Below are 27,496 nucleotides of genomic sequence, written 5' to 3' on the forward strand. Positions count from 1 at the left end.
AATTGTATAAGAAAAGGAAGCTTGTTGTTCGCGATGGCTCTTCGGAAGATGAATTTGTTCCTGAAACTCCGATTGTTTCGTCTTCAACAATGGTAACCACTTCACTTATATCTTCAAATGTCACTTCGTATGTTTCTACCACAACCACATTTCCAGTCGAAGTAGTCTCTACTGAATCATTTAATGAGGAGGTACCTACTTCTAATATGGTTGTCAACGTATCTGATATGGGGGCACCTATCACGATTGTCGAGACATCATTACATATTATTGTGTACACTTCATTATCTATCTCATCTGAAAGCCTAAATACTTCGTTACCACCATTTCCCATTCCAAACACATGTGTTACAACTTCACCCATATTTGATCATGTTTTGAAACATCCTTTCACGAATCTGTTCCCATCTCAATCTCCTGAGGATCCTCAACCAATAACTTCTCAAGCTCATTCCGATGATGAAACAGAAGGAAGGGGTTTCGGAGGAACATTTGAAGAACTTCATTTTGATTCAGAGGAGGAGGAGATACCTGACCTAATGCTTATATCGGGTAAACAATTCAAAATCCTGAATCGCAAGTTAAATACCATCCTTCAGTCACAAGCTGACTCCGGTGTGAAGCATTCACTTTCTGGTATGGAGGTTGATGCGATGATAAATGCAGTTGAAAGAAGACTGCTTGAGAAGATAGATGGTAATGATCAAAACAATGAGCTTCGTCTTAAAGCTCAAAGGAAAAACTTTGATGGTGCCGTACAAGAACTGAAAAATGTTACAAAAGAACGTCATGTTCTTTTTGTCCAAGATGTCAAGAAAGTAAGGGAGGATGTGAACTTGAAAGACGAAGAATTGAAGCAAGTGATTTCCAAAGAGCATCAACAGCTTACTTCGCAAAATTCGATAGTGCACCAACGTGTTGATATTGTGGCTGATGCACTCACAAAGATTGTTAAAGACTATCAATCAACTGCGCCAACTATCGAAGCCAAGAACAAACATGACAAGGAGCAGTTCGCTAATCTCATTGAGTTATTAGCTGAACTAAAGGCCATTGTGTCGAAGCCTACTTCTTTTAACTCCTGAATTTCTAACGCTGAAAGTGACCTCGTTGGAACAGGCAATTCAGAAGGCTTTGGCTCCTATAACAAATTTTACTTCGCTTTTTGCCGAAGAATGCCCCACCTGTTTTCATAGGGGTGCAAGGGGGAGAAGTAAAAGGAAGTAAAGGGGAGGATGCGAAAATTGTTGGGAAATTGTATTCGACTCAATTAAAAACGACATTACCTTTGAATACCAGCCCAATTCCTTCAACAGTAGTAACATGAAAACCAGTTACAAAAGTAATTCCTAAAGGAATTAAAATTGGTTCAACAGATAAAGGAAGTTCAAGTGTGAAGCCTGATACTTCAAATATTGGGAAAGGAAAAGGTATTGCTCATGAAAAGTCGAAAGAGGAGAAGAAAGCTGAAATTGATGCTGAGATAGAGAAACAGAGACATATTCAAAGCATACTGAGGCTAAGAGAAAATGACCCACCAACAATGAACAAAGGAGATCCTGAAAAGTTATACTCATTCGAAACAATTGAATCCAGAGTATTGGGGAACCACATGTATGCATTTGAGGAAAAGTCAAGGAAAAGCTATGCCACTTCGAACTCAGACATGTGCCAACTAGACTTACCAATTAATGAAATGATGTTTATCACTGCACAGTACAAGGTCAGTGAAAGATTCAAAGATCCTGACGAGTACACATACTTGAAAATTCGATTTCATGCTGTGCTTGGGAAAAATCAAGATGAAGTTTGGTCCTTGGTAAAGATAAAAAGAGTGACGGCTATCAAGAAAGACGTCATGTTTGAGAATCTACTTCAGAACTTTCGTTATTTTGTAGTTTGAGCAGATAACAAACCATTTGATTTCTTAATTGCTGATTTTCCTTTGATGAATCTCAATGATCTTATTCAAGTGGAATTAATTTTGAAGGATATGGAAGAAAACCAACTGAAGGAAACTGATTTAGATGTGTTCAGACTTGGTTTAAGGCATCTCAAGATATTCAAAGATAATTACTATGATTGCTTGTCCTTAACTGATGAAGAGCTTGCTTCAGGTCTTGGAAGAAAGGTTAATGTTTCTATGGAACCTACGAAGCCTCAACAGGAGTTGATGAAATATGCTAATGGAGAAATTTGTCTCAAACCATTTGGCATGGTATTCGCAGGGAAAGAAACAAAGGGAAAGGCAAAGAGATTCTTGTTTCAAGTTGCTGAGATCGAAATATATACAACTTTGCAATATACGAACTTTATTGTTCGTATGAATAACTGCATCAAGAACAATGATGGAGACAAGAAGGAACTAAAGAAGATTATCACTTGGTACTCAGAAATTCGAAGGAAAATGCACTCAGTTGCTCAAGTTCTCACTAATTGAGTGACTTCAATTGTTTACAAAGAGGGAGAATGTTGAGTCATTTTGTTTTAAAAGTCGAAGCATTGTCTGCTCTATTTCGCATGTTTTATTTACTAAGTCATTTTATGTTGAAGCCTAATGTCTAGACTTAGTATTTTTTGTACACTCATGTTTGGCTGAGGATAGAAGTAGAAACACGAGTCTTTCTGCTTATTTTTGTAATCAGTATTGTATTAGAATTCTCTGTTCAATACAAACTTGCTGATTAATATTTACATTTGGTGTTCATAGCTTCATTACTCATTCATCTAAATCATGATTGCTTTCTAAATCTCGATTAAAATTCTCATCAAAGTTCCTTATATAATACCACTCACAGAGTTAAGGATTGATGAAAATAAGCAGCTATTCGAAGAGCTTGAGGCAATTGTTGACCGTAAGATAAAGAAGTTGCGATGCAAGATGGTCGACTTAGTGCTTGTGCGATGGAAACATACGAATGGGTCAAAACTCACTTGGGAAACAGAGATTGACATGATGAGTTGCTATCCACATTTGTTTGATGATGCATGATTCCAGGACAGAATCATCCTAAGGAGGTTAGAATTGTAACATCCATGTTTCTAGGCTTAGCATTAGTATGATGATGTAATAGTTAGGGACAATAATTATAACCTATTTTGAAGTAATAAAGAGGATTTATTTGAATATTATGTGAATTATGTGATTTTATGTGCATTATACTTTATTATAAGATATAATAAGTTAAGAATAAAAAATAATCGTAAAAAATAAAAGACTAAATAGACCCAATATCTATGAAGGAAGTTGTAGTGGTCGTGACAAGGTTTCTGTAACGCCCGCAGATCCGGGCTAGTCAATTTAGAGACAATAAGTGTTGAAAATGAATTTTTGGCAAAAGATTATTTATAATAAATAGTCTTAACCAAGTTTAGAATATGTCTCAAGGTTTCTGTACATATAAAGAACACCGAAATCCGAGTTATAACGGAGAAGTTATGGCCCGTCGAAGTTTTACGGCAAAACCGATACGACACTGGAAAGCGTAAATAGTGAATTTATGACAGAGCGAGATTTATCCTTAGCAACCTAAACGAAAGTCTTAGAATATGTTAAACCGAGAAAATCCATAAAAAGAACGCCCAAATCTGACTTCGTATGAAGAAGTTATGATTTTTCTAAGATTCGGCTTAGCAGTGCACGACCCGAAAATCGAAATTTAGATCGAGCGGTTTTTGGCTTACGCGACCTAAATGAGAGTTGAAGAAATCATTAATAGGAACTCAACGGTAAAACGATAGACGAAAACGGAGTCCGTATGAAGGAGTTACGAATTCTTTGCGGTCATTTAGTAGTCTAATCTCCTCCTACTGTTAAATTTAATGTCGGTCGAGAATTAGCCGATGGAGTCTAAACGAAAGTTGTAGATCTTGATTTTACCTACGCGTGAATATAAAAAACATCGAAAACGGATCTGGTATGCGAGAGTTATGATTTTTCTAAGTCAGGAGGCTGATACGCGATATTGGGTGACGTGGCGCGATCACAGCCATTGCTTTCTCTCCAAGGAAAGCCATCAGATGATGACACATGGCACCAACTCGGCGAGTAGGTCCTCCTACTCAGTGAGTCCATCAGGATTGCACACTATAAATAGATGTGTCGGGTTCCATTCATTCTCACACCTTTCCTCTTCGACTTCTTCTCTCTAAACTCTCTCTCTAGCTCCCCTTAAGCCCCCTAAAGTCTAGGTAAACCCTCTAGCACCCGAAGGAAGCCCCGAGGCTCCCGGGGTCCTGAGAAAATAGCCTTTCGGCTTGGGAACGCTGCTCCAGCGAAGTCCAGTTTTCGAGAAAACCCGCTGTAAGTGAGCTGTACCTATCCTATCTTTAGTATAGCTTATGTTTCAACATAGAAATGTTATTAGGACCTTATAATAAGTATTTGGGCTATTATTATGGGTTATATAAGTATTTTTTAACGCTTATATAATAGTAATAATAGCTAGACTATTAATTAGTCGCGGTTAACGTTAGACTAAACTCTAGTGGTAATGATACTAGGTTTTGTCGATGGAAAATTCTTTTGAGATAACGAAGTGTTGTTCGAGTACCGAGTCACCACCTACTCAGGTGAGTGCATAGTTACTTTCATCTTACACATAGATATGAAGTATTTTATATAAATTGCGTGCTATGTGTGCATATTATCTGAATATTTGTTGCCTATGATGGATGAATAATTTTATACATGTTTTAAATGATTTAAAACTGTATATTTATTTTATATCTACAAATATATTGGGATAAAACATGGGTGGATGAAATAGTTGGTGTGTGATGAAATAAAATAATGAGAGATAGGTGATGATAAGAAGGTGATGATAATTATGTGGGGATAGATAGGTGATGATGAATCGGTGATGTAGGATACTACAACCTTGTCCAACAATTTGGAGATGTAGTCATCTACCAGAGTATAGATGGCGACCATGGACTATTATAGACAACCCCGTGGAAACACCAGCAGGCTCATAACCTGTAGGTGATGAATTACGAGTTCAGGCGATGTTTTAACTACGTATTCATGTGATGATACTCTAACCCCCTTACTATGAATTACGTGTTCAGGCGATGTTGTAACTACGTATACATGCAATGATACCCTAACCCTTGGTGGGCACGTATTGAGGGAGTAATCCCTGAATCAATATTGTCTAGGCGATGTAGGCGATGATCCTTAGGGAAAGTCCTTAGGAACAAACATAAAAGGAGATGCGATGTAAGGAGATGAGAGGTAAAATATGATGTAGGAGACGACCCTTAGGATAAATCCTTAAGGAGGGTACTTAGGAATAAAGAAGATAATAGGGGTGGGTAATTGGGTTAATTGTTTGATGATTGAACATAATAATTGTATTGTTGTGGGTTGAAAACCCTATATACTCACCAGGTTTCCCAACCTGACCCACTCAGTTTATTTATATCACAGGTGTTGTTATAAAGCCACATTACACTGAGAGATTAAAGAGATGTAGATCACTAGTGTAAATAAATTTAAAGTTTGTTTATGCTTATGTTTTTGCATTGACGATGACATCCCAAATGTTTTTAAATGAATAAAATATGTTTCTTCAAAAATGTTTTGATAACGTATTTAACATGTTTTTCTGGGAACAAATTCCGCAACATTTTTATGAAAAAAGGTACTCTGATTTTTACAAAGCATAAACAAAATCGGTCTTTTCTGGCCGTGAAAATGGGGAGGTCACAGTTGGTATCAGAGCATTAGTTTAAGCGAACTAGGAATATGGAATTTATTTCTAGACTTAAACTTAGAATGCTACGCAATGATGGTGAGGAGTGTGTCTTTGGTAATACACCTGAATAGACACAAGCACTAGCTTATTTAGGGAAAATGCCTAACATGCTTTTATGTGTGCTAAATGATTTATGATGCTTTATGATGCTAAATGTATAATGGGATCTATGGTCTGTTGCCGACCGGATCTGGAAACCTTATGTGTTTAGGATTCTAAACGTATGAATACGATATTAGAACTAGCATATAAACATTTCAGAGTGATAAGGATGATTTAAACGTCAATCCTAAATAAAGATCTAGATTCACCTTATTCGGTGTATAGATCAAGATAGCAAGGACCCGTAGCGGAAACATGAATGCAAATGGGAACCGAGATCAGCCCCCAGTGATTGAGCAAATACATGTTGTAGTAGCCTGATGTGCACAAAAGTACCCACTATTTTTAATATTTATAAGCTAACAAACTTAACTAACTATGCACTTATAGGCAGTGTACCTAGTCAGATTACAGTATAGCTTGGGTAAGTCGGGTGTCGATCACAGGGAACGGTGTTACTAATTAATTTACTTACTATTAAATTAGCCTAATTATTAACAAGTTTAAAAGGGATTTTATCTGGTTTTACAAGATCAGATGAACTTAAATCAAATTCAATAAATAAAAACACACTCTTGTTTAGTTTGAATCCACTTCTCCCTTATTGCTAGCTAATGATTACGGATTACTAAGTTGGTTTTTAGTTGTATTAGTAATTTAGTTCTAAATTTACCAATAATTAACTAATTCATGTCAAACCATGTATGTTCACACATAATTAAACACATAACTAATTATGAATGTAAATATGCTATGTAAAACTTGTTATATAAACGCAATTATGATCACAATACACGTTATCTAGCACAGCTAAGCTTATTTATTCTAATTACTAATTAAGATTGGTCAATCCTAGCTCTAACAATTCAATGTTCACTAAATCATTAGGTAAACAAGTTCATGCAGTTTAATGGTCACTAAGCTACACAGAAGATGCAATCAAGCAATTAGAAAAACAAACAATAGCATGCTAGGTTATACAAATCAAACACAAGCAATTTTTACCAACTAAAATTAATCCATAAACATTGAACTATTCATAAGTTTAAAGCTTCATCTAGCTAAACAAGAGTAGCTAGATTCAGCTGCTCATTATAGCAACTAAACCAACACAGCTAAAAATAATGAGAGACATGTTCTTATTTAACTAAAATATAAACCTCTATTCTTTTTGGTGTTGAAAACCTTCTTCCAGAACCTTTCTTTTGCTCCAAATCGTCTCCTGGAACTCCTCCCTTTTGCCAAAAGCTTCCTCTATTCGTAATGGTCAAGGATTTATATAGTTGCTGATATCCATAAATTCACGTCGTGAATAGTAATAAATTCACGTCGTGAGTTGTAGATAACCGTGCCCGTCAAGGATTCCTTCACCCGCGTACATATCTTCTAGAACCAACGATTCACGTCGTGAATCCTTTAAGTCCCACGTCGTGAATAATCTTTTTCCAGATTTTCTTCAGTTTTACTCTTTTAATTCCCAAAGTTTCTTTCTTTAACGCTTTCAGTCCCTTTTCTTCAAAATGTCTTCTTTTTTGCTGTAAATAACATTTAAGCTCATAAGTACCATTATTCTAAACAAATTACCAACTTTTTAATAAAAATGTACTTAAATATTGCCTAAAAATAAGTATAAATATGGCAATATCAAAATACCCCACACTTAGACTTTGCTTGCCCTCAAGCAAATTTAAACTTAACCCTTGATTACTAACATCACATAGAACAATCCGACTCTAGCTCAACCATTATGCCAAGACCACAACGCATGCATTTGTGTCTAAAATTTTCCTAAAGTACCCCCATACTTTAAATACTCATAATCTTCATAAACACTCGCCTACTTTTTCCGAACAATGCTCATTTTATGCAACCCTCCGAATCCATCCGCAGAAAACCTCCTTATCCTCAAGGTATTTTTAGTTGAGCAACCTAAGCATACATAATCTAGAATTACAATCATTGATACCACTATGAAGCTCTTTTGGAATTCTTCATTTCTTTGACATTTGATCTTTGATTTCTTTGAATTCACCACCTTATTTGATTTCTGGTATCTTCAACTTTTGAATTTCTTGGAATTTTGATCTTTTGATCTTCACTTTATTTTCTCCAAAATTCTTACAACTTTACTCGTAATTCTCTTTTTTTTTTTTTAACATGTACCTCTCTTTTTTCACTCAAAACCTACATGCTTAAGCAGAGGCGCTCAACCTCAACCTTTATCGGTTAATGATAATAATTTTCCTGGATACATTTCAGGGTTAGGCTGCTAAACATATTGCATCCTTCAAACCAAGTGGGGTTATGTTTTTGTTCCATGATTTCACTAAAATAAGGGAGGCCACAAATGCACTATAACGTGTATTTGCTCAACTAAACATTTGAACTTTCATCGGATCATCCCACATAATACTAGCAATTATAGTTCAAATTATTATTACTAGATTTAATTATTAAAAATTTCAATTTTCAAATTTTTAATTTTTACTATAAAATTCTATGATTATCTAGCAATTTACTTTTTCTACCCCTACCCCACACTTATTTCATACAATGCCCTCATTGTATGCATCAAAATTAAAGAAAATTAAAGAAAATGGAGAAAAAGCAACAGACTCCCCTGGGATAGTGGCGTGAACATCTCCAAAAAACATGCATCTTTAATATGGACTCCAAAAATAGAAACTCGGATCTTGAACTCGCAAAATAAGGAGTGTACCGGCAAAACACGAAATCGAGCCTTCAATCGTCTTCAAATATGGTGTAAGTCTCCACAAGTAGAATGACCAATGTGGGAAAGCATACGCCACATTGTATGGTGGTAAAAATGAGCCAAAATAATCTTGAATATATTGACAAGAAGAATAGCATCAACCCATAGAAGACTAAAATGTCAAGGGCCTTGAATCTTGTAAAAACCTAATATTCACGATGTGAGTGTGAGACAATTCACGACGTGAGATCGAAACTAAGCGTATTCTGAGAACCTCCTAATAACTGACTCACGACATGAATAATAAAAGTTCACATCGTGAAAATTGGACAAGCAGAAAACATTGCCCAATTCTTCTTCTAATGTCTTAATGTATTAAGACTCTTCCAAAGTCATCAGTTTATGTCTCTTTTGTTGACGCTCCACTCTCTTGACTCACCCACACTTATTTTGAAAATATGGGTCTCGACTCTTGGCATTAAACACTCCCAGCTAAAAACGTACGCATTCATAACTCGCTATCCTCTCTAGGCGCTCCTTAGCAATTTCTGAGAAACAATCAAAAACGAAGAATAAAAGTAACATAATATTCAAAGTAGTCCTTATAATCCCATAAAAACAAACTAAAAACAAACTAAAAACAAATCAAACAAAATAAATAACGATCAATCATCCTCCTCATCATCATGCGCTCCACTGGTACCAGCTTCATCACCTACACGGCCACCATACTCTGACCATCGTGGGCAAATCGGGTAATGATACCCTAAATGAGGCGGCTGCTCCACCCCAAGATGCCGGACAACATTCTCCATCGTGCCGCCTATCCAATTCACACTCAACGATAACTGGTCAAAGTAACCAGCCATATCACTCCCAAAAGGCACACCAACCATGGAAGCAGGTGGGTGTATCGGCTGCCCGCGGTCTCCCCTTCCTCTCACGTTCCTGCGCCTTGGTCTCGGCTCTGGCACAGGTTGGTCGGTCGGCTGATCATCCTCATCATCACCCTCACCATCTGATGGTACTATGCCCCAATGCGATCCAAAATTTCTGACCACCCGCATAGTTTCCAAATATCCCATACCAAAGTCATGCTCGTCTACACACGTCATGGATCTAGTAATATCGGGAACAACCAAATGATAAGAACGGGCCAAACGAGTAACAAAGTGCCCCCTACAAATGGGGCTCCCAGGGCGTGAACTCGCGGCAGACCCGGCCAGAAAACGGGCTACAAAATACGGGATGTTGCAACAGACACCAGGTTGTAAGATGCACCATAAGAAAAATAAGTTCTGCTTAGTCACTTTGTCGCCATGCCTCTTATGGTTGATGGAAAAGGTGATGAACCGGTGGAGTAAATGATGGATCGGGGACCGAATACTACTCTCGAGAGATACTCCGGAATTAAACATCCCGGAGGCAATGTTATGCCAAAAACAATACCCCGTGACACCCTCCGCATATCCTCTAGCAGCCCCACTCAAAAACATGCCAAACTCAGGAGTCATAGCCTCCTGTCGATCATATAGTCCTACTCTCCAAGCAAACTCTACCAGGCTGCACTCCCGATACTCACCCCCAATCTAAATACCAACGCCTGTGGCCAATGTGGACCTTGAACCGTTTCCTGAAATGTCACCGTTGCGAAAAACTCGACACAAAACTCCTTGTAGACCCGCTCTTGCACCCGGAACAGATTCTGCCAACCAGAACAGGTAAACGAATACCCATCTCCAATGAATATCTTTGTCAAGAACGGGCCCACCTGGTCTACGAGCCCTACTTCCCTCAATCTTGTCCAATTGACTGTTGGAGCAACTACAATTTCCCTGTTGTAAAGCCACCCCAATCTGTTGTTCCAATGGGTCAAAACATCACGGGCCGTTGTTGCGGGAAAATTGTAAAACGGGTGCAAACCAGCAACCCCAGCTGGAACCTCTCTTCTTGGAGACATTCCTGCAAAAACAAGGAAAAAAAACAGACAAAACAAATATCCACAAATTAAACATAGAGGAAAATGAATTCTGTTCAGCCCTAGATTTCACGTCGTGAATCATGTAAGATTCATGTCGTGAATTCGCAAACCCAAAAGGCAGAATCGTAACCATCAGGGAAAAATCCAATCAAAATATCCATGGGTTTTACTCCTATAGTACTTCCAAATACTTAGTATGAGCATTCAATGGTTATTTTAACGAATTAATTTCGTCATTTCACTTAATTAACAAACCCTAACGCTAAGTTCATCTATTAGGGCAAAAATTAAACTTTATAACCAATAATTATTACCTTTGTTGGAAGTATTACGTAAGCACAAGGAAGATTAGTGGAGTTGTCGGCTAAAATCGCAGCAATGGGGGCCAAGGGGGGGACCAATTTATGCTTCCAATTCGTGAAGAATAAACAATTGAAGGGTTAACTGGTTTCTAGGGGTTTATTCTGTGGTCCCGTACTTTTGAAAATTCACGTCGGGAATTCGGTAAGATTCACGTCGTGAATTCGGTAGGATTCACGTTGTGAATAGTGTCTGGGCTTAAGTTTGGGCCATGTACTCACGGACTGATCTTAGGCTTACTAGTTTAATGGGCTAAGCCATATCATGGATTATGTGTCCGGTTCATTCACAATTCACGTCGTGAACCGCTAACTATTCACGTCGTGAATTAAGTCTGGAAGAGAAAAATCAAATTTTGACTTTGAACTAAGTTCTCAATTATTACTACTTCCGTTTTAAGGTCCCTACATTATGTTCTAATAGAGTTGGATGACCGATCTAAGTTTTTAAAACTAAAATGCAAAAAGAAAAAGAAAAAAAAATTGCAAACCAAACTCGGGTTGCCTCCCGAGAAGCGCTTCTTTTTCTTGGAGTCTTGAGTCGCACTTCGTGCCTCCTACGTTGAGTCCTCGGAAGAATCCACCACTAGGATCTTTTGTTCCTTGAACCGCCTCTTGTAAGCTTGAACTCGCCTTTTGTATGCCTTCTTTGAATTTTCTTTTTTAACTTTCACCTCTTCTTCAAGCTTGCGTTTTGTGCCCTTAGTTTCTTCCTTGCACCTCATCATATCCTCCTCCTCTTTCACCACCGTCTTTGTCACTCTTGAAGTGACCTCCTCTTCATCACTTGTCATCTCCTCATCCTCTTTGCTCACCCAAGAAGGTGGACTTTTGTAAGCTATGACTTCAACCAAAAATGGAACAGATGCTCTAGGTTTTGTTCTTTTGACTTGATGAACTGCCTTTATCTCTTCTTCCATAAGCTTCTCCAGTTCTTTTAGTTCATTGTCTTTGTTAATTGTGAACACCTCTTCTTGAACATGTTCCTTTGGGAAGCCATCTTCTATCCCAAAAACTTCTTTTTCATCTCCACTCTCAAGGTGAGCTCAGACTCACGGATATCAACAAGAGCTCCAACAGTGTTAAGCAATGGACGGCCAAGGATAATTGGAACATCGGGATCTTCCTTCATATCCATTACTACAAAATCTATTGGAACAAAAAAATTTCCAATTTTTACCAAAATATCCTCCACTATGCCCCGGGGTTGTGTCACTGAACGGTTCACCATGTGAATCATCATTTTTGTAGCCTTCATCTTCTGAATTTCCATTTTTTATAAAATGAAAAAGGCATCAAATTAAAGCTAGCCCCAGAATCGGCTAAAACATTAACCTTCAATTTATTACCAAACTCACACGGAAGAGTGAGGCGTCCAGGATCCCCCATCTTCTCTGGTGTATCTCCCAACACAGCTTTCGAGCTTTGTTCACTTAGAACCACCTTAGACTGCTTCTTTAATTACTTGCGAGTGTCTATCAAATCTTGCAGTAATTTTTGATGCTCGGGAGTTTTGGATAAGGACTCGCCAAAGGGAGTATTAATCGGGATCCCCTTCACATGCTTGACAAACTCTCTATGCTCTCTCTCCAATGGACTGAGGGTAGCTTGGGAAGTAAAAGGCAAAGGCGGCTGATAAACCGAACCAACTACAGACTTTTTCTGTTCATGACGGGCCCACGTCGTGAACATATAAGGTTCACGTCGTGAATTCTGGAACTCAGCAGCTTCATGATTTTCGAGCTTGATCTTCTTCATCTTTGGATCGGGCTGCTATGGTTCTTCTTCCAATGCCTCCAAGAAATCAAAGGTGGCTTCTTCTTCGGTGTCTATGGCCATTACATGAGATTGGGTCTTCGTTTTGGTATTTTTCGGGGATAACTTCTCATGGACTAGAGTGGCTAGTTGACCAACTTGAACTTCAAGGTTATGGATGGAGGCTTGCTGATTCTTAATTAAATTTTGTTGTTCATTAATAGCAGAATCAGTGGCATCGTGTCTTTTTTCCGAAGCTTCCATAAACTTCATCAACATAGTCTCTAGATCGGGTTTCTTCTCGGCTGGTGGTTGCTCCTTTTGATAAAAGCCTCGACCTGTCTACCTATACTTCTCTTCTTTTTGCTTCTTATACTCTTCATATGGAAGCCACTCCTTCTTCGGTTTCCTCCAGTCCTCATCGAACTTATCCCCACTTGAGTAGCACACTTGAGCTTTTCTGTTCCCAAACTCATCTAAAGTGCAATCTTTGGTCAAGTGTGGACCACTACATCTCTCGCAACCCACTATTATGGCATGTATCGACTGGTCCATCTATGTTATCCTGCGGTCCATATTATTCAGCATGTCCATGACAGCTGCTATTTCTTCAGTTTGGGCCCCTCCACCGCCTTTGACTCCATCTTGCCTAGGGTTGTGGTATTCGCGAGAATGCTTCGCAAATTCTTCAATTAGCTCCTTAACCTCCCTTGGATTTTTCTTTGTCAAAGGTCCTTGAGAATCAAGGAGTTGTCTTGTCATAACGTTGACCCCATCATAGAAGATTGACATCTCTTGTTGCACATGTAGATCATGCTGAGGGCAATTTCTGAGCAAGCCCTTGTACTGCTCCCATGCTTTGTCACACCCCAAAACCAAGAACGGCGGAAACGTTCTGGGGCGGAGGATGTCATGTATAGTATCACAACACAGCAAATGTAAATAAGCAAACAACATCATCCATTGCATTAAATATATAATTTTAATACAAGTGTGTTCTGTACAGTTATAGACACCAAAAATAATGAAACACAAAATAATATGAGATGAGTCTTGAAAGCACTCCATCTTCTCAAAAGCTGGCCTCGGTACCTGTCTACTGATGACCTGAGAATACAAGTTATTTTGAAAGAGTTTATCAGCATTAAGCTGGTGAGTTCATAAGTATTTTAGTGTCAATGTTTCTTGTAAAAACGTTTGAACCTGTCTCAATGTATAAGTTTGTAAAAATGTAAGCAAATGTTTGAAAGTGATTGAAAAAGTTTGAATCTCTCAGAAAATCCTATATTTTCTATAAAAGTAACCTTCTACCAAGGCTAAACTGTTTTGTAAACTTGTCTGTTGTAAAAGTATGTAATTACCCAAGTATAACTATCATTTGTTAAAAATATAGTTTGTACACTAATGCTTAAGTGAGATTATCACTAAAATATGTAATGGGTAAATCATTGTAGTACTGTAGCTTTGTATAATAAGACTACTGCTGTACTAAATACTACTACCTTAAACCGGATTTATATTAAGGCATAATGTGATAAATTGCACCATGCTATCGACTGGTAACAACGACATAATGAATGGTCGTAATAAAAAGAAATGACGCTTGGCACCCGCAGACCTGCAGGTTCGGCTGTAGCTAGCAGCAAGGTGTAGGATAGTCAATCCAGTATAGATCTATACGCAAACTCACGCTCTCCCTCCAGGAGAATTCTGGCTACAACTCGGGCCATGACAATTAAGGCATGCCCGATACAGTGGATCACAATTATTACGTATTTATGTATATGTATTGTTTCTCGTATGTCTGTATATGTGTTGTTTCTCGTATATCTGTATATGTATTGTTTCTCGTATATCTGTATATGTATTGTTTCTAGTATATCTGTATATGTATTGTTTCTAGTATATCTGTATATGTATGATCCTGCGTTACCCCGATGGTAACCAGCTAATGATGTACTGATGAGCATGAATATGGAAGTACTTTTATGTCTATACATGTATATATGATATATAAGTAATATGGAAACGACCTTCGGATGGTCACCCGAAATCCCACCAGACCACATCCAAATCGAGGAAAAGGAAATAGGGCGGATGGCATTCCTAAGCCTTTTGAACATTATTTATATATCTATACATGTATGGGCATGCAATTGTATATATAAAGCATAAATAAGTTTTCATAAAACATTTTGAAGCATATTATAATTTCAAGAGAAGATTGGCTTGATGTCGAGCTATAAATCATTTTGAAAGCATAATTTGATAAAACAGTTTAATTATATAAGAAGCATTTGATTGAATCACAGTCTATAAGTAAGTTTGGATAGTAAAACAGTTTGTAAAAACATTTCGATAGTAAAGCAGTTGAAAAACAGTTTGAACAGTGTGAAAATCGTTGTTTTCCTAGTTATTAATCACATGTGATTAAACACAATCACATGTGATTGAAGTAATAACTTATAAGTATTTGACTTGTATCCCCCCCCCCATAAAGTATTTAAAACACTTAAAATCATTTCAAAGGTTGATTCAAGGGGTATGAACTCACTTGTGGTGAGTCGTTTGAATTGCAGTGTCGGCTACCGTGCTAGGTGACAAACAGAGACTGGTTTACACGCACGAGCCTAGTTATCATATAATAAGCATATATATAACTAATTAGACAAATAATAACTTAAATAAATAAGTTAAGACACTTAGAAATCATTTAAACACTTTTATGAGTGTTTAAGGTCCAAATGGTTGCATCTAAGTTGCTACGGGACAAGGCAAAAGGGTTTGAAACATCAAAGGGCCTTGTATAGGAGTTCACCAACCAACAAACCCCACACCTTGGAGTTTACGGCTGTAAACTCATAGGTTTATGGCCGTGAACTCCTCAAATGGTGTTTTTTGGGTGTTTTGTGGTGTTATCTTGACCTTAGAACACTCCTAGCTTTATTGGAATAACACATGAATTAGTTTAAGGCTTTAGAACACTCTATATGGGAGTTTACGGCTTAAGGTCCTTCACCTTAGAGTTTACGGCCGTAAACTCTAGGAATTTAATTGATTTGAGGCACTTAAACATCAAGAATGGCATCCATGAATTTATCTAAGGCTAATGGGGACAAGAGGCACACTTTGGTGCCTTCACTTGGAGTTTACGGCCCAAGTCATGTTCCTTGGCCGTAAACTCCTTCCAAGGAGTGATTTCTATGTTTTCCACTCTCCATTCTAGTCCCAAAGGTGCAAGGTAAATTGTCTAAAGGCTTAAGGGTAGCTTGGAATGATTTTTGTCCCACAAAAAGGGGTTTACGGCCCAAGAGGAGTTCTTGGCCGTAAACTCCTAGAAACTTATGATTTTTATGGGTTTAGATGTCTTAAATAAGCACAAGTAATTGAGGGTTTAAGTCCTTAAGCATTTGGGGAAGTTTTAGGGCACTAATTGCCCTTTAAAAGGGGTTTACGGCCCAAGGTAGTTCCTTGGCCGTAAACTCCAAGAACTTGTGTTTCCTGGATGCTTTCTAGGCTACAAAGATCATACACTACGTCCTTGTTAAGTCCTCTAACATAGGAATGGGTCTAGAACGCATTAAAGTTCCATTTTGGAGTTTACTCCCCAAGAACGTTCTTGGGCGGTAAACTCCCGGATCTTGTAATCTAAACATGTTATTTTTGTTAATAAGCATTAAACAAGTATTGAAACACATATAGAAAAGTAGACTCACAATCTGGGATGAAAACCCGAAGATCCGTCAGAGAGAATATGGCTTTTCTCTATTTGGAATTGTGAATAATGAATTAATTTAATTCAGAAAACTATTTATAGTCCTGGAATATTTTGACAGAAAATATTTTCATTCCTGATATTGGACTGCAACAGTATGAAACTTGAAATGCCCAAGTTTCACAAAACCAGGAGTATCCACTCTCCTGATATCATCCAAAACATAAACCCTAATGTACACAAACTTGTTCGGAAAAGCTTGAAAATCACTGAACTGAACTAGCTTCTATTGAATAGATGATGTTCATACAATTGGAAATTTCGGGTTGTCACATCATCCCCCTGTTAGAGGGAATTTCGTCCCGAAATTAGAATTTAAGCAAATAAAAGTTACGAACAATTAAACGAAAAGATGAGGGTATTTCAACTTCATCTGATCCTCGCGTTCCCAAGTGAATTGCGGTCCTCGCTTGGCGGTCCAGCGAACCTTCACAATAGGGATACGGCTTTGTTTCGTCTGCTTGACCTCACGGTCCATGATCTCTACAGGTTCTTCCACGAAGTTGAGGCTCTTGTTGATCTCGATCTCGTCGAGTGGGATTACAAGAGTCTCGTCGGACAGACACTTTTTCAAGTTAGATACGTGGAATGTAGAATGTACGTTACGCAGTGTGTCGGGTAGATCAAGTTTGTAAGCTACGGGGCCGACTCTGGCAAGAATCTCGAAAGGCCCTATGTACCTCGGATTAAGCTTCCCACGCTTGCCGAAGCGTATCAAGCCTTTCCAGGGTGAGACTTTGAGAAGGACTCGGTCTCCCACCTGAAATTCCAAAGGTTTTCTTCGTTTGTCGGCGTAGCTCTTCTGTCGGTCTCTAGAGGCTTTCAATCGTTCACGGATTTGAACGATTTTCTCTATCGTTTCCCGAATGATTTCTGGACCAGTGAGAGTACTGTCGGAAGCTTTCCCTCTCGCTAATTGGGTATCACCAACCTCAGCCTAGCACAGAGGGGATCTGCACTTGCGGCCGTAGAGAGCTTCGAATGGAGCAGCCTTGATGCTCGTGTGATAACTGTTATTATAGGAAAATTCGACAAGGGGTAAATGAGTATCCCATGCCTTCCCAAAATCAATCACACAGGCTCGCAACATGTCTTCCAATGTTTGAATGGTTCTCTCACTCTGTCCGTCGGTCTGTGGATGGTAGGTTGTGCTCATGTCCAGCCTTGTTCCCAGGGAACGTTGTAGGGATTGCCAAAATCTTGAAGTGAACCTACTATCTCTATCGGAGATAATGGAAATAGGTACACCATGCAACCGTACAATTTCCCTAATGTATGTTCTTGTAAGTTTCTCCATCTTGTCGGTTTCTTTGATAGGTAGGAAGTGTGCAGACTTGGTCAATCTATCAACGATGTCCCATATGGTGTCAAGTCCACCCGTCGTCTTGGGCAACTTGGTTATGAAATCCATAGTGATCCGCTCCCACTTCCACTCTGGGATCTCTGGTTGTTGCAGTAAACCAGAGGGCTTCTGGTACTCGACCTTAACCTTCGCGCAAGTAAGGCATTTACTCACAAAGGTAGCAATCTCTGCTTTCATATTAGGCCACCAGTATAGCTTTTTCAGATCCAGATACATCTTATCTGAACCTGGGTGGACGGAATACCGAGTGTTGTGCGCCTCGGTCATGACCAAGTCTCGGAAACCACCGTGTTTCGATGTCCAGATCCGGTTCATGAAATATAAAGCTCCGTCACCCCTAGCTTCGAAGTTCTTGTCCATTCCCCTAAGGGATTCACTCGACACATTTTCAGGTTTCATGGCCTCAAGCTGAGCCGCCTGAATTTGCTTAGTCAGGTGTGAATGGATGGTTATTGATAATGACTTGACCTTGCGACCAAAATATTCTTTCCGACTTAGGGCGTCTGCTACTACGTTGGCTTTACCCGGATGATAACGAATATCGCATTCGTAGTCACTGAGTAGCTCGACCCACCGTCGTTGTCTCATGTTGAGCTCCTTCTGATCGAAAATGTGTTGTAAACTCTTGTGGTCGGTAAAGATAGTGCTCTTTGTTCCATACAAGTAATGTCTCCAGATCTTCAGAGCAAACACTACTGCTCCTAGTTCAAGATCGTGGGTCGTGTAGTTAACCTCGTGTGTCTTCAACTGTCTCGAGGCGTAGGCGATGACCTTACCTCGCTGCATCAGAACACATCCGAGTCCTTGATTGGATGCATCGCAATAGACTACAAAGTCTTCTATTCCTTCCGGAAGGGATAGTATTGGTGCAGTGCACAAGGCTCGTTTGAGCGTTTGGAATGCTCTTTCTTGCTTCTCTTCCCAGTCAAAGGCCACGCCTTTCTGGGTCAGGGTCGTAAGAGGCTTTGCTATTCGTGAGAAGTTCTGAATGAACCTGCGGTAGTAGCCACCTAGACCTAGAAATTGACGAATTTCTATAGGTGTCTTTGGTGCTGACCAGTTCTCAATGGCTTTTATTTTGGATGGGTCCACGTGGATTCCTTCTTCGCTAACCACGTGCCCTAAGAATTCGACTCTTCGGATCCAAAATTCACATTTCGAGAACTTCGCATAAAGTTTCTCTTTTCGTAGCGTCTCTAGAACTTGTCGCAGATGATCGCTATGCTCCTTCTTACTTCTGGAGTAGATCAGGATGTCGTCAATGAAAACGATGACGAACTGATCTAAGTAAGGTCGGCATACTCTATTCATCAGATCCATGAAGACTGCGGGCGCATTGGTCAATCCGAATGGCATCACCACGAACTCGTAGTGTCCGTAACGAGTTCGGAAGGCTGTCTTCGGCACATCCTCCTCGAGCACTCGTAACTGGTGATATCCGGATCTCAGATCAATTTTGGAAAAATAGTTCGCCCCTTGCAGTTGGTCGAATAGATCATCTATGCGTGGCAGAGGGTAACGATTTTTGATCGTCAATTTGTTGAGTTCTCTGTAGTCAATACACATACAGAATGATCCGTCTTTCTTCTTAACGAACAAGACCGGTGCTCCCCAAGGTGAGAAACTTGGTCTTATAAAGCCCTTGTTGAGCAGTTCGTTAAGTTGACCAGAGAGTTCTTGCATCTCGGCTGGTGCTAAACGGTAGGGCGACTTGGCTACTGGGGTAGCTCCTGGGACTAAGTCTATTCTGAACTCGACTTGTCGTTGCGGAGGTAACCCGGGTAGTTCTTCTGGGAAAATGTCGGGAAAGTCGCTCACTACTGGGAGGTTCTTCAGTTCTTTCGTTTCTAGGTTCGTGTCGACGACGTGAGCAAGAAATGCGTGGTATTCTTTGCGCAGATATTTCTGAGCCTGAATACTAGAAATAATGCGAAGACTCGCACCAGGTTTGTCGCCGTAGACTATAAGAGTCTCGTTAGACGGGAGGTTTAGTCGGACTGCTTTCTCGTAGCACATGATGTCGGCGCGATGAAGACTTAACCAGTCCATGCCGATAATAACGTCGAAACTTTTTATCGAGACCGGCATAAGGTCAATTAGGAATGAATGGTTATCTAAGGTTAGAAGACAACCTAAGTATATGCTATTAGTACTTTCAGTTTTCCCATTGGCCATTTCTACTGTGAATTGTTCATTAAGTGCGTGTGGTTGTTGCTTAAGCATGCGAGCAAATTTGTGGTTTACGAAGCTTCGCTCCGCTCCACTATCGAACAGAATGCATGCATAGGAGTTATCAAGGAGGAACGTACCAGTCACCACTGTCGGGTCAGCAACTGCTTCCCCATGGCCTATTGCTAGTACCCTCCCTGCTCCTCCAGCATTCCTCGCCTTAGGGCAGTCCCTTTTAAAGTGGTCTGTTTCGCCACATCCATAGCAAGTTGGGCTCACGCCAGAGCCAGGAACTTGGGAGATCGGTTGCGCCGGGAACCTACAGAATCGGACGGTGTGTCCTTTTCTGTGGCAGTTAGAACACTGCATTTCACGGCAGGCGCCGTTATGGTGGAAGTTGCATTTGTTGCACTTCGGCAAACTTCCAGAATACTGCTTCCCCGGAGCAGTAACAGCAGTAGGGGCTACCGTAGCATGTACTGCTACGATTTGCTGTTTCTTTGAAGCACGCTGCTTCTTCTTCTCGTCCCAGAACTTCCGCTTGTTGCCAGCGGGTTTAGAGGGTTCCGGGATGGCTAGGGTGGTTGTTGTTGCAGGGGTCTTGACTCCATGGTCAATAAGTCTTTGTGCCAATCGCTTGGCACTGTCGAAGGTAGCAGGGTTGGATGCTAAGACATTCCCCTGGTACGGAGGCACTAGCCCCCATACATACCGCTCAATCTTTTTCCCTTCAGTGGGAACCATGTTAGGGCATAGGGCCACCAGTTCGCTAAAGCGGGCAGTGTAAGCGATCACGTTGGTGCCCTTCATTGTCAGATTCCAGAGTTCATGTTCCAACTTCTGGACTTCGCCCCTCGGGCAATACTCCTCAGTCATGAGGTCTTTCATCGTTGCCCAGCCCATGTCGTTAGCCACGACGAGAGTTAGGGCTTTGACGTGGCCGTTCCACCACGTTAGGGCTTTATCCTCGAAGGTGCACGCGGCATATTTCACCTTGAATGCTGCAGGGCACGAACAGATTTCGAAGACTGATTCAGTCTTCTCGAACCATTGCGAGAGAGCAATGACTCCGCCGGTGCCATAGAAAGGCTTCGGCTTGCAGTTTGTAAAATCCTTGTAAGAGCACTCTCTCGAGCGCACAGGGATTTCAACTGGGATAGATTCAACAGGGGTTCCACCTCTGCTAGCATCCGATGAGTGATACTGAGCCATGGCAGTTGCCACTGCTGCGGCTACGACAGCATTCAGGGCTGCAGTATCGATGACTGCAGGTGGTGGAGGCGGTGGAGGTACAGGATTATTCCTATTTCTGGGAGACTTGCGAGGAGGCATCCTTCAGCTATAAGTTTATAAAAACAAGAAGGATGATAAGAATCAATTTGTAAGCAATGTGAGAGTGACCCATGGACTAACTAACCATAGCCCAATAGTTGAATGAGTGTTTGAAATCACCATAAGGAATATTAGTAGGAATACACAAGTGTACAAATTTTTCCCACAATTTAGATAGATTTCAATAGTACGGGTATTACTGATGTAATAAGTTCAAGGAAAATCGACCTAACAGTAGGTCTTACATCATACCATAAGGACAATACTGACAGTCCTAGATTCCTAATTAGAGTACCGAAAGTTAGGAATATTTCACAGACAAGTGCTACTTAGAGCACATAAGTTCAAGGCTATCCCTAAATCAAAAGACAGAGATGTACTAGACATCATCTAATGGCGATGGGAATTTCTCGGGCGATCCCTGAGGTCAGACACTTGGCGAAACATCTCTTGAAGGTGTCGGTCCTGAGCTCTCTGACGAGCTCGAAGTTCTAAGACTTCAGCACGGGAGGCAGCCAACTGTTGTTGTAGAGTTTCGTTGGTTCTCCGGGTCCATTCCATGTCTTCTTCAAGACGGCGGATGCGGACTGTATTGACACCTGAATTGGCGTCAATCTCCATGACCCGGTCGATGGCTGCTCGACCTTGCTCGACATTACGAGCTATTCAGCAGATGATTACCGGCAGAACTCTATCAGCAGAGCCACTATCGCTAACATTGTAAAAGGTTCGGTCCCCAAAGTATGGTAAGGGCTGACCCTGCTCATCACTCCAGCGATTCAGATTGTTTGCCCACATGGGTGTAGGACCTGGAAACGCTGGTCGAGGGTTGTTGTTCGGGGCTTGACCTACCAGCGGTAGGTTGTTGACTTCATGCTCGGAGTCAGATCCATCTGAAAAACCTTCTGCGAGGTGATCATCCAAAGGGATTAGATGATCATCTTCGGGCTCTTCATCGATCCACCCGGCATTGCCTTCATTGGGAAAGTACGGGTCGCCATGATGGAATCCAGCCATTTAGATCTACGCAAGAAGAGAGGTATAAGGATATAGTATACGTGTAACTAGTAGAACAAAATACTCCTATAGTATTTTAAGGTTAAGTTCTACTGATCTTCTTGTGGTATTGTTGGTAAGTTTTTAGACTTGTTAACATATCACAACCATTCTAGGGCATATGCTAATCACTCCTAGGACCAGCATAGTTGATCAGGCTATGCCATTCCCAGGACTGACCATACATCCCCGAGCTCACTTGTGATATTCAACAATCGTAATACTTTTGTTCTTGTCATTGTGACACTGATTTTAGTATGAATGCAGACTAGTATACTTAATTAAATATTTTATTATTTAAAGTATAGACTCTTGGTCAGAGTGTTTTAGTCCCTTTTTGGGTTTATAGATTAGTATATCTTTTATGGGTTGATATACTTGATTCACTATAAACAATGCTCTGATACCAATCTGTCACACCCCAAAACCAAGAACGGCGGAAACGTTCTGGGGCGGAGGACGACATGTATAGTATCACAACACAGCAAATGTAAATAAGCAAACAACATCATCCATTGCATTAAATATATAATTTTAATACAAGTGTGTTCTGTACAGTTATAGACACCAAAAATAATGAAACACAAAATAATATGAGATGAGTCTTGAAAGCACTCCATCTTCTCAAAAGCTGGCCTCGGTACCTGTCTACTGATGACCTGAGAATACAAGTTATTTTGAAAGAGTTTATCAGCATTAAGCTGGTGAGTTCATAAGTATTTTAGTGTCAATGTTTCTTGTAAAAACGTTTGAACCTGTCTCAATGTATAAGTTTGTAAAAATGTAAGCAAATGTTTGAAAGTGATTGAAAAAGTTTGAATCTCTCAGAAAATCCTATATTTTCTATAAAAGTAACCTTCTACCAAGGCTAAACTGTTTTGTAAACTTGTCTGTTGTAAAAGTATGTAATTACCCAAGTATAACTATCATTTGTTAAAAATATAGTTTGTACACTAATGCTTAAGTGAGATTATCACTAAAATATGTAATGGGTAAATCATTGTAGTACTGTAGCTTTGTATAATAAGACTACTGCTGTACTAAATACTACTACCTTAAACCGGATTTATATTAAGGCATAACGTGATAAATTGCACCATGCTATCGACTGGTAACAACGACATAATGAATGGTCGTAATAAAAAGAAATGACGTTTGGCACCCGCAGACCTGCAGGTCCGGCTGTAGCTAGCAGCAAGGTGTAGGATAGTCAATCCAGTATAGATCTATACGCAAACTCACGCTCTCCCTCCAGGAGAATTCTGGCTACAACTCGGGCCATGACAATTAAGGCATGCCCGATACAGTGGATCACAATTATTACGTATTTATGTATATGTATTGTTTCTCGTATGTCTGTATATGTGTTGTTTCTCGTATATCTGTATATGTATTGTTTCTCGTATATCTGTATATGTATTGTTTCTAGTATATCTGTATATGTATTGTTTCTAGTATATCTGTGTATGTATGATCCTGCGTTACCCCGATGGTAACCAGCTAATGATGTACTGATGAGCATGAATATGGAAGTACTTTTATGTCTATACATGTATATATGATATATAAGTAATATGGAAACGACCTTCGGATGGTCACCCGAAATCCCACCAGACCACATCCAAATCGAGGAAAAGGAAATAGGGCGGATGGCATTCCTAAGCCTTTTGAACATTATTTATATATCTATACATATATGGGCATGCAATTGTATATATAAAGCATAAATAAGTTTTCATAAAACATTTTGAAGCATATTATAATTTCAAGAGAAGATTGGCTTGATGTCGAGCTATAAATCATTTTGAAAGCATAATTTGATAAAACAGTTTAATTATATAAGAAGCATTTGATTGAATCACAGTCTATAAGTAAGTTTGGATAGTAAAACAGTTTGTAAAAACATTTCGATAGTAAAGCAGTTGAAAAACAGTTTGAACAGTGTGAAAATCGTTGTTTTCCTAGTTATTAATCACATGTGATTAAACACAATCACATGTGATTGAAGTAATAACTTATAAGTATTTGACTTGTATCCCCCCCCCCCCATAAAGTATTTAAAACACATAAAATCATTTCAAAGGTTGATTCAAGGGGTATGAACTCACTTGTGGTGAGTCGTTTGAATTGCAGTGTCGGCTACAGTGCTAGGTGACAAACGGAGACTGGTTTACACGCACGAGCCTAGTTATCATATAATAAGCATATATATAACTAATTAGACAAATAATAACTTAAATAAATAAGTTAAGACACTTAGAAATCATTTAAACACTTTTATGAGTGTTTAAGGTCCAAATGGTTGCATCTAAGTTGCTACGGGACAAGGCAAAAGGGTTTGAAACATCAAAGGGCCTTGTATAGGAGTTCACCAACCAACAAACCCCACACCTTGGAGTTTACGGCCGTAAACTCATAGGTTTATGGCCGTGAACTCCTCAAATGGTGTTTTTTGGGTGTTTTGTGGTGTTATCTTGACCTTAGAACACTCCTAGCTTTATTGGAATAACACATGAATTAGTTTAAGGCTTTAGAACACTCTATATGGGAGTTTACGGCCTAAGGTCCTTCACCTTAGAGTTTACGGCCGTAAACTCTAGGAATTTAATTGATTTGAGGCACTTAAACATCAAGAATGGCATCCATGAATTTATCTAAGGCTAATGGGGACAAGAGGCACACTTTGGTGCCTTCACTTGGAGTTTACGGCCCAAGTCATGTTCCTTGGCCGTAAACTCCTTCCAAGGAGTGATTTCTATGTTTTCCACTCTCCATTCTAGTCCCAAAGGTGCAAGGTAAATTGTCTAAAGGCTTAAGGGTAGCTTGGAATGATTTTTGTCCCACAAAAAGGGGTTTACGGCCCAAGAGGAGTTCTTGGCCGTAAACTCCTAGAAACTTATGATTTTTATGGGTTTAGATGTCTTAAATAAGCACAAGTAATTGAGGGTTTAAGTCCTTAAGCATTTGGGGAAGTTTTAGGGCACTAATTGCCCTTTAAAAGGGGTTTACGGCCCAAGGTAGTTCCTTGGCCGTAAACTCCAAGAACTTGTGTTTCCTGGATGCTTTCTAGGCTACAAAGATCATACACTACGTCCTTGTTAAGTCCTCTAACATAGGAATGGGTCTAGAACGCATTAAAGTTCCATTTTGGAGTTTACTCCCCAAGAACGTTCTTGGGCGGTAAACTCCCGGATCTTGTAATCTAAACATGTTATTTTTGTTAATAAGCATTAAACAAGTATTGAAACACATATAGAAAAGTAGACTCACAATCTGGGATGAAAACCCGAAGATCCGTCAGAGAGAATATGGCTTTTCTCTATTTGGAATTGTGAATAATGAATTAATTTAATTCAGAAAACTATTTATAGTCCTGGAATATTTTGACAGAAAATATTTTCATTCCTGATATTGGACTGCAACAGTATGAAACTTGAAATGCCCAAGTTTCACAAAACCAGGAGTATCCACTCTCCTGATATCATCCAAAACATAAACCCTAATGTACACAAACTTGTTCGGAAAAGCTTGAAAATCACTGAACTGAACTAGCTTCTATTGAATAGATGATGTTCATACAATTGGAAATTTCGGGTTGTCACATGCTTCGTATAATGACTCCCCCGACTGTTGCTCAAAGTTTGTTATTGCCTTCTTGAGTTTGGCTATCTTGGATGGCGGGCAAAACTGGTCCAGGAATTGCTCACGCATTTGAGCCCAAGTGGTAATTGTACCCGGTGGAAGTGCTTTTAACCACTCCTTAGTAGCTCCTTTGAAAGTGATGGGAAGCATCCTAAGCAAGACTGTGTTTCTGTTGACATTTAGGACATTGAAGTAATCTGCAATGTCATTGACTTCATCTAGATGCTTAAAAGCATCCTCATGATCTTTCCCGAGAAATGGGATGTTCTTCAGTTCAGTCAATATGTGCCCCTTCAACTCGAATGTGGCAGTGGCAGGTATTGCGGGTTGGACTAAACCGGGACCCACATCTTCTCGGATCCGCTTCTTGTAAGCTCCCATGGACATCTCTTCAATTGCTGCCATCTAGTTCATTGTCTCGTTCTCGGGTTCGCTCGTGTGTTCTTCAAATTCCGGCTCGGTATCGTATTCGGACTCGGTTTGGACGGGTGTTTGATCCAAGTGCTCAATATTGCTGTTGTGCCTCGCAGATGAACTTGACTCTCTTGTCTTCTTTCCCGACTTCCTTGAAAAAGTTGACTTCAATTCTTGTAAGGGTGTCTTTTTCTTGTGAATTGTAGACTCGGGATCTTCAAGTGGTGGCACCAAGGGTATGTTTGAGCCTCTGTTCATGAACTCCTGCAACTTGCTGAACTAAAAAAACGTAAAATTGGACTAAAATAAGAAAAACTAAAAATTGAAATCTCAGCTTTCACGTCGTGAGTTTATTAAAACTCACGTCGTGAACTCTGTGACAGAAACAGAAAAAAAATAAACTAAGCTAAGCTAACAAAAATAAATAACCAATTAACCTTTTTGCAGATTTTATTCCACAAAAAGGGGTCGATTAATCTAATGCAACTAAATAAACTAATAATCTAAGCCGTTCCCCGGCAACGGCGCCAAAAACTTGATGTGCACAAAAGTACCCACTAATTTTAATATTTACAACCTAACAAACTTAAATAACTATGCACTTATAGGCAGTGTACCTAGTCAGATTACAGTATAGCTTGGGTAAGTCGGGTGTCGATCACAGGGAACGGTGTTACTAATTAATTTACTTACTATTAAATTAACCTAATTATTAACAAGTTTAAAAGGGATTTTATCTGGTTTTACAAGATCATATGAACTTAAATCAAATTCAATAAATAAAAACACACTCTTGTTTAGTTTGAATCCACTTCTCCCTTATAGCTAGCTAATGATTACGGATTATTAAGTTGGTTTTTAGTTGTATTAGAAATTTAGTTCTAACTTTACCAATAATTAACTAATTCATGTCAAACCATGTATGTTCACACATAATTAAACACATAACTAATTATGAATGTAAATATGCTATGTAAAACTTGTTATATAAACGCAATTATGATCACAATACACGTTCTCTAGCACAGCTAAGCTTATTTATTCTAATTACTAACTAAGATTGGTCAATCCTAGCT

The sequence above is a fragment of the Lactuca sativa genome, chromosome 5, assembly GCF_002870075.4.
Source record: "Lactuca sativa cultivar Salinas chromosome 5, Lsat_Salinas_v11, whole genome shotgun sequence".
Lineage (NCBI taxonomy): Eukaryota > Viridiplantae > Streptophyta > Magnoliopsida > Asterales > Asteraceae > Lactuca > Lactuca sativa.